Raw genomic sequence first — 8,912 nt, forward strand, 5'->3', positions numbered from 1 at the left:
TTTATCATTAGATGGGTATAGTTAAATAATGATTTTATCAATTATATTTATAGATACTCTTATGATTACTACTATCCATAATTTGGCACAAAAATGACAAAGATATGAAAAAGATTCAGCAGATATTTATTACTTTAGTTGCAAAAAAATATATTTTAAACCATTTCCTAAGTGTCCTATATGAGACAGCTGCTACAAATATACTGAGGTAATGTGACAGGATGATGATTTAATATGCACCAACAGCGGGAAAGTCTGTAATTTTGCACAGACAGTGCATTTTAAAATATCAAATCCAATTTCTAAATAAATGTACACATCACCTATATTCAGATTCATCAATCACAATGATTTCATTCTGAATTAAATAAAAAGTGTTAATGTATCAAATAGTAAAATTGCTGACCTCTCGAATTCAGAATTATTAACATCTCTTTGTCTCTGTGAGTAATTGAATTGTGAAATTCAACCCTGTGAATTACCTGTTTGTCCTCCTGAGCCTTTTAACGAGAAGGCTGCTTTTATGGCTGGATGCTGATTGACACACCTTTTGACCATGTTCTCACATCCAGGACAACAACATGATCAAGCAGACCTGAAACACATGACCCATGATTGAAATCACTTTAAATCCATTTAAGTGAGGTAATGTGCTGTAATACTGCTTTTCTGCCAGACAATATCACAATTACCAAAGATATACAGTCCTTGCGCTTCTCAAAAGCTAAAAAAATCCAGAAGATGACATTCAAAAATAATAAAAGATATATATAAAGAACAATATAAAGATTTTTTTTAGCATTTCTTCAAATAATAGTTTGGCCCACCTAAAAATACATATACAGTTTTTGTTCAAGAAAATGAGCATGCAGACTTTCTCAGGAAGAATTTGAGATCTCTCATTACCGTGTCCTCAGCTGTGTATAACACTCTTGCCAACAGTGTTGTATAGAGGTAGATGATGGAGAGCTGTGAGAGAAGAGGAAGAGGGTCTTTCTCAGGTTCTTCTGAGGCAAGGATAGGAGGATGGTCTCTATATATTCACTTTGGATTTTTGCAAACTGGAAGATAAAAAAAATATTTATTGTAGTAGTTATTGTAGTCAGGTTTATTGTTTGTTAGAAAGGTATGAGGAAAGCATGTTTAACTTACATGTTCCTCCTCTTCTTCATCCTGAGCTGCACAGTCACCTCGGTCACCACTGCCATCATCATCCTCCTCTGGCAGCTGAAAGGTTGAATTACATTGTTAGAAGTTGCATTTTTACTTTTGAAAGCAGTCTCTTCTACCAAGGCTGCATTTGATGAAAAAATAAAGTAAAATAATAATATTGTGAAGTAGATTTACTTTAATATTCTAAAATAGTTTTCCTATTAACTGTATTCTACTTTAATCTATTTTTAAAAGTAAGTTATTCCTGTGATCAAAGCTGAATTTTCAGCATCATTACGCCAGTCTTCAGTGTCACATGATCCTTCAGAAATCATTCTAATATGATGATTTGATGCTCAAGAACACAACAATATGAAGCAACACATTTTAAAAGAAATATCCGAGCATCAATTCAGCATATTAGAATGATCAAAGATCAAGTGGCACTGACACACTTATGAGCTGGGGACACACTGAACGACTAGCTGAAACATTCTAAGACTGAAATCGACACACCCATCCATCGACTTAAGTGGATTTAAATACTTACAGATTATAAACAGACTGAACGCAACTGGCTCTGGCTCAACGTGTTTGGGCAAGATCAGTTGAAAGTATCAAATTGCATTTATAATCAGCCTTACAGTTGTTAAGTGTGTCCCTGGCTTTAGTCATTGTTGCAGCCTCCTCAAAAAAATCTTTCTGTACACAAAAAAAATATTTTAAGAAAAAATACAGTAAGGGCATATTTCATGTAGCTTAAATGAATTGCGATTATTGAGTATATATATATATTTTTTTGATAGTATTTTGAAATTATTAAAATATCATGTATATATTGTAAGTTACAAGATTATTTGTTTTTATCATGACATGAATTCATGTCGTTCCAAACCTGTCAAGACTTTCGTTCATCTTCAAAACACAAATAAAGATAATTTAATGAAATCTGAGAGCTTTCTGTCCCTCCATTGACAGTTTACACAATTGCCACTTTGATGTTTAAAACAAATGTTCATATAGATCGTAAATCTAATCTAATGAATTGAGAGGTTTAGTCCAGATTTTCTGAATGAACTTGATCACTTTATATAATGAACAAATGTAATACACAAATGCATATACAAACAAGTACAGTTGAGCTTTCATTTATGTTCGCTAATTAATGTTTATATGTGAATAAGTCTAAACTCAAACTGTATATTGCATTTAGCGAACAAGTCTATTCAGAAAATTTGGACTAAACTGACACATTAAGCTTTGTGCCATGCTGTTTATATTTATCAAGCAGTAAAAATCCCCCTTTCAACGCCCAAAACAAGAAGCTTGCGGATGAGATGATGAGTGGAAGGAGATTTTGGATTGTATTTGATCATTTTTGGGTGAACTATCCCTTTAAGTCACATACAACCATGTCATTCAGAATAAATTTGCCAAATCAGATTTTAAATTTTCATTCTGATTGTAAGGGGTGGTTTAAACCTTTTCTAATCTGTTCGATAGGATATGTAAACACTTGATCAGATTAAAAACTGAAATTTGAAAGTGTAAAGCATGTGGAATGATGTAGAAATGATGCAGTGACATACAAAACTAACCACTGTTGAATGAATGCAGTGTAATAAATGACTGTTGTCATAAAATTTCAAAATGCTTCTGTTTAGTTTTAAGCATTTTTACTGCTTGATAAATATAAGCAGCACGGCACATAGCTTCATGTTCTCTGCGTCTCCTAATCAGGACCTGGAATGATAAATATAAAGTCTGCTTTTTGAAACAGAAAAGAAGCAATGACATGATGATGATTTAATATGCACCAACAGCGGGAAAGTCTGTAATTTTGCACAGACAGTGCATTTTAAAATATCAAATCCGATTTCTAAATAAATGTACACATCAACTATATTCAGATTCATCAATCACAATGATTTCATTCTGAATTAAATAAAAAGTGTTAATGTATCAAATAGTAAAATTGCTGACCTCTCAAATTCAGAATTATTAACATCTCTTTGTCTCTGTGAGTAATTGAATTGTGAAATTCAACCCTGTGAATTACCTGTTTGTCCTCCTGAGCCTTTTAACGAGAAGGCGGCTTTTATGTCTGGATGCTGATTGACACACCTTTTGACCATGTTCTCACATCCAGGACAACAACATGATCAAGCAGACCTGAAACACATGACCCATGATTGAAATCACTTTAAATCCATTTAGTCTTACCTAAGTGATATTGGATAAAAAGAGGCATATTTGTTCACCCAGGATACACTGCTTCTCCTGGAACATGGTCTGCATGATGAATGATCTCTTGATCCTGGACCCGTGCAGTCCACCTGGAGATTATCTGAATGATATGTGGTTGTATATAAAGACTAATTAATTAATGACTGAACGTTACATACATACCGATAGCAGCACCATTAGTCCTATTGGTACTGAATAAGTCAGAAACTAATTTAATACCCACCCCTGCTTATAATCATTGTTGTCTTGTTGTTGCTGCACAGGCTGTCTCTCCTCCAGCTGCTGAAAATAAAAAAGTATGTTAGATTTATAGGAATGAATAGACTCACACGACGTTAACGTTAAACCAGTAAGTGGCGGCAAACGAAAATATTTTGTTATAAACAACTCTAAATCATTGATTTGGCTGGTTCATTGTCATTACAAAGAATTTAAGTAAACAAATCGTGAAGTAATTAACCGTATCTGATTAACCATTTACAGATTTTATTGAATTTTCAATACGGTTCGGTACGGTACGGTACACAATTTTTGCCGTTTCCATTGTCAAAAGTTGTGAATGGTACCTTAATTCTGAACCGTACCGTACCACTTTTTTGAGACCCTTTCGTTGGGGTACCAAGCACAACAGTACCGTACCAAAAGGGTGGAGCTACACTCTGCAGAACGTTGATTGGTTGACAGAGAATCGTCACTTGCGCGTGCTACAAGGGGAATGACAGCACAAGAGGCGCCACACACAAATGTGGTTCAGACAACGCGTGCATTAATTATCTTCACTTCATGTAGGCTATATAACAAAACAAAATATAAAACACAACCCTGCCTCTTTTCGTTTTTATTTTAAAAAAATATGAAACCTATTAATATGTGGTTCAGGCAATATGTGCATATGTACTCTGAGTATCTTCACTGTATGTAGCCTATAATAAAATGAATTAAGACAAAACAACCTTCTCTTTTTGTTAAAAGTCAGTTTTAATTATCAGTAATAACCATTATAAAAGTATAAAAGCAAACAATTCAGTCAAACGTACAGCGCGCTACAACGGTAAAGTTAAATAAATATATAAAGTTATAAAACTTCGTTTTCCCCTTAGCAAAAACGATTTGCCCGGGAACAAATTATAAATTCATGAGACCAAAGATTGCCCGTTATACACAAGATGAATGATATATTGTTTTTAACCACTACAGAGACATCTGAGCCAGCGGCGAACGTCAGAAGGACTAGCCGAGATACAGCTGCTCTCGGCTGGGTACATTAGCACCGAGCGCCCGGTGATCGCCTGGATCTCACAACTCCGACAACGTCAGATCAAATTTTCAAATAGGCGCTATCTTTATAAATAAACCACAGATTTGAGGATTAAACTACTACATTCTCGCCTGAAAAACTTTTAAAACTACATTTCATGACACAATAAAATAGTTTTTAAATTACGCGGGTTTTCTCCTCCGCTCTCCGCTTACTGGTAGGTGCTGCTGCATGGATGTCTGAACTTTGCGTACTTGGTATTGTGAAACGCCGAATGTTGGTGTGCAGCAAGCAAAGCTCGCCGCCTTCTTGTGACAGACAGCCTTAACCCGAGAAGCAAGAACAAGATCTGCTGTATGTCCTGTAGCAAATTAGCTCAAAATAAATATGAATAATTAATCATAACTAGTTATAATTAATTATTAATATTTGAATCAGTTAATAAAATTAACTTAATGTAATAAAATTAATATTACAATCAATTAACCTGTTGTCCAGTGAACACACAGTGTTAATCGTTTATTAATTCTAAGAAATGTTCATTTCCAGGTTAGGGGAAATAACAATCTTAATCTACTAAAAGCCTGTAGTCAGGACCGACATGAATAGGGACTCCAGTATATGAGCGTAAAACACGGACAACTTTACGTGTGACATGAACAAGACTTTATTAACTAGACTAAACACTTAAACTACTCTAACATTCACACACATACATGCATACACTTTACCAAGAGAGAGAGAGATAAAGCAGAGTACAGTAAAGCAAGAAGTTACAGCATTGTTGGACATTCAGCAGATCAACAGCCTTGAGCAAACCATCAGTTTAGTTTTAACAGGCCCTTCTTTAAAAGGGGTAAGGATACTCAGTGTATCAAATAATGAGACTAAGTTTGATACTTGCATGTCTCTCCAAGTTGAATTAAAACTGTCCTGATGCAATCTGTGGAGGCTTCCGTTGAATCTTTGCTGATATTGTCTTGATGAAAGAGAACCAGTTGGATTCAGAGGATCTTTGGTGAATGGAAGGTCTAGGCCGAGGCCTGGCACAAGCTTGGGGTTCCTTAGAAGCTTCTAGCTTCTTACAGCGTCATCTTGACATCAGCATTTGTCAGTAGAAGAGAAGAAGAGGAGGAAGAGCAGGAAGAGAAGGCGAAGAGGGTTTGATCTTGTGATCAGTCAATATAAGGGGTGAAGATGTCACACCCTCTTGAGGTGTCTGAGCCAATAAGGAGTTTCCCTTTCAGAGGGAAGTTTTACGAGTCTTTGTTCTGTAGCAAGATATTAGCATAAGACACTGGATTGGATGAATGAGAGAATAACCTTCTAGATTCTTATAATACTAACATGTCACAGAGTTAGTAACATGTAACATAAATTACCAAATAGGAAATGAAAGTTGGAGTCCGTAGATACCACACATGCTGCCAATGTGATCTCAGTTAACTATACATTTGCAACTATGGAACATTAATACCAAAATAGTTCAAAAGAGAGAATTAATACATAGAATAAAGCCTATAAAAGGAAAGTCATGAGATGGGAAAATTGGATGCTTGTTTATACATTTCCCAAGTGGTTATATAGAGAACACATAGGATTAAGAGAGTTTATTTGTCCTTCTCAGGAAGAATGAGTCACTAGTCTCTACAGCATTTTTCCAGATCATAAAAGTATCATATATCTGTAACAGGACACCTAGGTTGGCCTGTGTGCTGGTTGCAGTTTTAGGGGGATGGGTTCACAAAACTTTGATAAAGTGAGTTCATAGGTAATTCATTAAATATATTGAATAATTTTGTGTGCCTGATTGGTCCAGACGCTACAGTCCTCTATTGTTGTTTACCATGTCGTTTTCTTCTTCGCGCGAGAATGACGTCAATCACTACTTTCCGGCTACACCACGCCCATCAAGTAAGGGTACTGTTGGCGGTGGAAACGCAAGCCTGATCAAGGTGTACCATTCCGAACCGTACCGAACCGTACCGCTCAGTGGAAACAAGGCAAAAATGATGCGCATGCGCAGTACTCAGATTCTCCGAAAGTCCGTTTGACTCGCTTGTTTAAAATTTCGAATTTGTCTCGCGCGTGCCACAACATATAATATATAAACAAGTCCGTAACTTTTTGCTCTCTAACGGTTAAACAGAACTGCATGCATCTTGCGGAAGAACATTGTAGCCGGAGCTACTTCTCTCTGTTTATGTCTATGACAAGTCTCGCAGGTATTTGTGCTACTCCGCAGCGGTTCCTACCAGACTGGTCTAAAATAGTCCGAATATAAACACTTATTATAGGTGTACCATAATAATTCAGGGTAAGACAAAAACACGGTTTGGAAAATGTATTCATGTTGTACATTCCCATTGTATAATTTTTGTAAATTTTGAACACAAAAAGTTACATATCTGGAAAGTTATCAGGAGACCAATGGACCACGTCGCTACAACGTTCTCCGTGGGATTAACCAGCGACGTCTTTTGAGGACGTGCCCGCGACGTTTCTGGAACGTTAGCCAAGATTCTTAAAAAAAAAAATGGAACTTTACCACGACGTCCTCACAACGTTGTCATTCAGTAAACCTCTTTTGTTCACAAATATATGAATAATCACAATTTATTAAGTAAAATGTTAGGTAATTTTGCTGGCAAATATTTTATGAATATGTAGTAGGCTATTAGGTATATCTCACATATAAATAAAACTACGTCGATTCATTTAAAAAGTTTGAATCAATTAAATTTACTCATAATATCCAAATGCCATATTAACAAACAATGTTGGCTTAATGCAACATCTGGAAAGTTATCAGGAGACCAATGGACCACGTTGCTACAACGTTCTCCGTGGGATTGACCAGCGACGTCTTTTGAGGACGTGCCCGCGACGTTTCTGGAACGTTAGCCAAGATTCTAAAAAATGGAACATTACCACGACGTCCTCACAACGTTGTCATAAAGTAATGTCACGCTGACCAAATGACGACTAACTGACGACGTCGTCACAACGTACTGTGTTTGCTGGGATATAGCATGTCATCATATCCCACATTCAAGCACATAACTAATCCTGATCGATTAAAATGATTAAACTAAGACATAATTAATTTCCAACACCACACTGTACAACTATCAGTCTTTGCATTAATGTTGCAACAGCACAATAATACTGCGCATAATACACACTTTAAGATGATGACGACAGGAAAATGAGTGAGAGACTGAAGTGTTTATAACCAGAAATATCAGGGTGCGAGCGGTCCTGTTACATGAATCAGAGGATTTGCGTGATAAGGGAGCTTCCAGCTGATCATTTCCCCAGCACGTCACTAAAAGCACTCTATACATCCCAATGTGCATGCTATCCACCCTCAATAGCACTGAATATTACACATAGACTACTATTTAGGATGGATAGTATGCACTTTGAGACGCAGACACTGTCTTTACAGCACATGAAGCGCAATAATGCACAGCCGTGCCAAACAGGCACGAAGAATATAACCAGTTTAACCACCATCACTTCGAATTATTTATTAAATTTAGCGCTGTAGTCTCACCAATAAATCACCAAGAACGTTCAAACATTTTCATGACATTTAATTCGTAAAACGACTTTGATTTCCGAGCTGGTTCTGATCGAGGCTATCTATCACTGTAACCGGAAAAACTTTTACACAGCGTGGATCGTTCCGGAAGCCAAAAACCCGGAAGTGTGAAATTGGCCTATGGGCTGAACTGGAATGTCCTAAACCCTTGATCACTTGGAATCCGCAATGGAGCGTATTTATTATTTATTTTTCCCCTTACAAAATTGTTTAATGCAGTATTCTATATGTATATATGTGTGTTTTAAATATTTAAAAAATTAATTAATATATCATAGAGTTGTTTGTGGTGGGTAAATTCATGATCGTGTTGCATTGTGGGTTATGGAGCTGCCTGAAGTGTACATATGAAGTAGACTCACTCCCTCTGTCAAAACTGAGGGAGCGAGGGTCTGTCCATATAAACTTCCCTCGTCCACTTCACGAAGTGGAACGCACTTCAAAATGGTGGCAGGAATTCCCCTGAGAGGAAGTGCTTAGGGAAGTTTGCGAGTGCGTGTCTAAAACTGGAGTGGAACGCAGCCCTAGAAACAGCAGGCTTAAAGGGCCAGTACACCTTTTACACAAACATAAGTGTAGGGGGAGGCTGCAGACCTGGAGCCTGTAGATATACGCCCCAAGCAGTTTTATGCCCCTGGCAGTTTTACG

General features: G+C 36.7%; 1 long non-coding RNA gene across 1 annotated transcript; it reads right to left on the reverse strand.

Annotated features, from left to right (window-relative positions):
* Positions 1 to 920: 920 nt before the first annotated feature.
* Positions 921 to 3,700, reverse strand: LOC125247976. The gene is made up of 5 exons (XR_007180209.1): positions 3,623 to 3,700; positions 3,414 to 3,499; positions 3,212 to 3,324; positions 1,153 to 1,227; positions 921 to 1,061 (listed from the first exon to the last, which is right to left on the reverse strand). It is a non-coding gene; the product is annotated as an uncharacterized LOC125247976 (long non-coding RNA).
* Between the last annotated feature and the right edge of the window lie 5,212 nt (positions 3,701 to 8,912).

This window comes from Megalobrama amblycephala, linkage group LG15 (assembly GCF_018812025.1).
Source record: "Megalobrama amblycephala isolate DHTTF-2021 linkage group LG15, ASM1881202v1, whole genome shotgun sequence".
Taxonomy (NCBI): Eukaryota; Metazoa; Chordata; class Actinopteri; order Cypriniformes; family Xenocyprididae; genus Megalobrama; species Megalobrama amblycephala.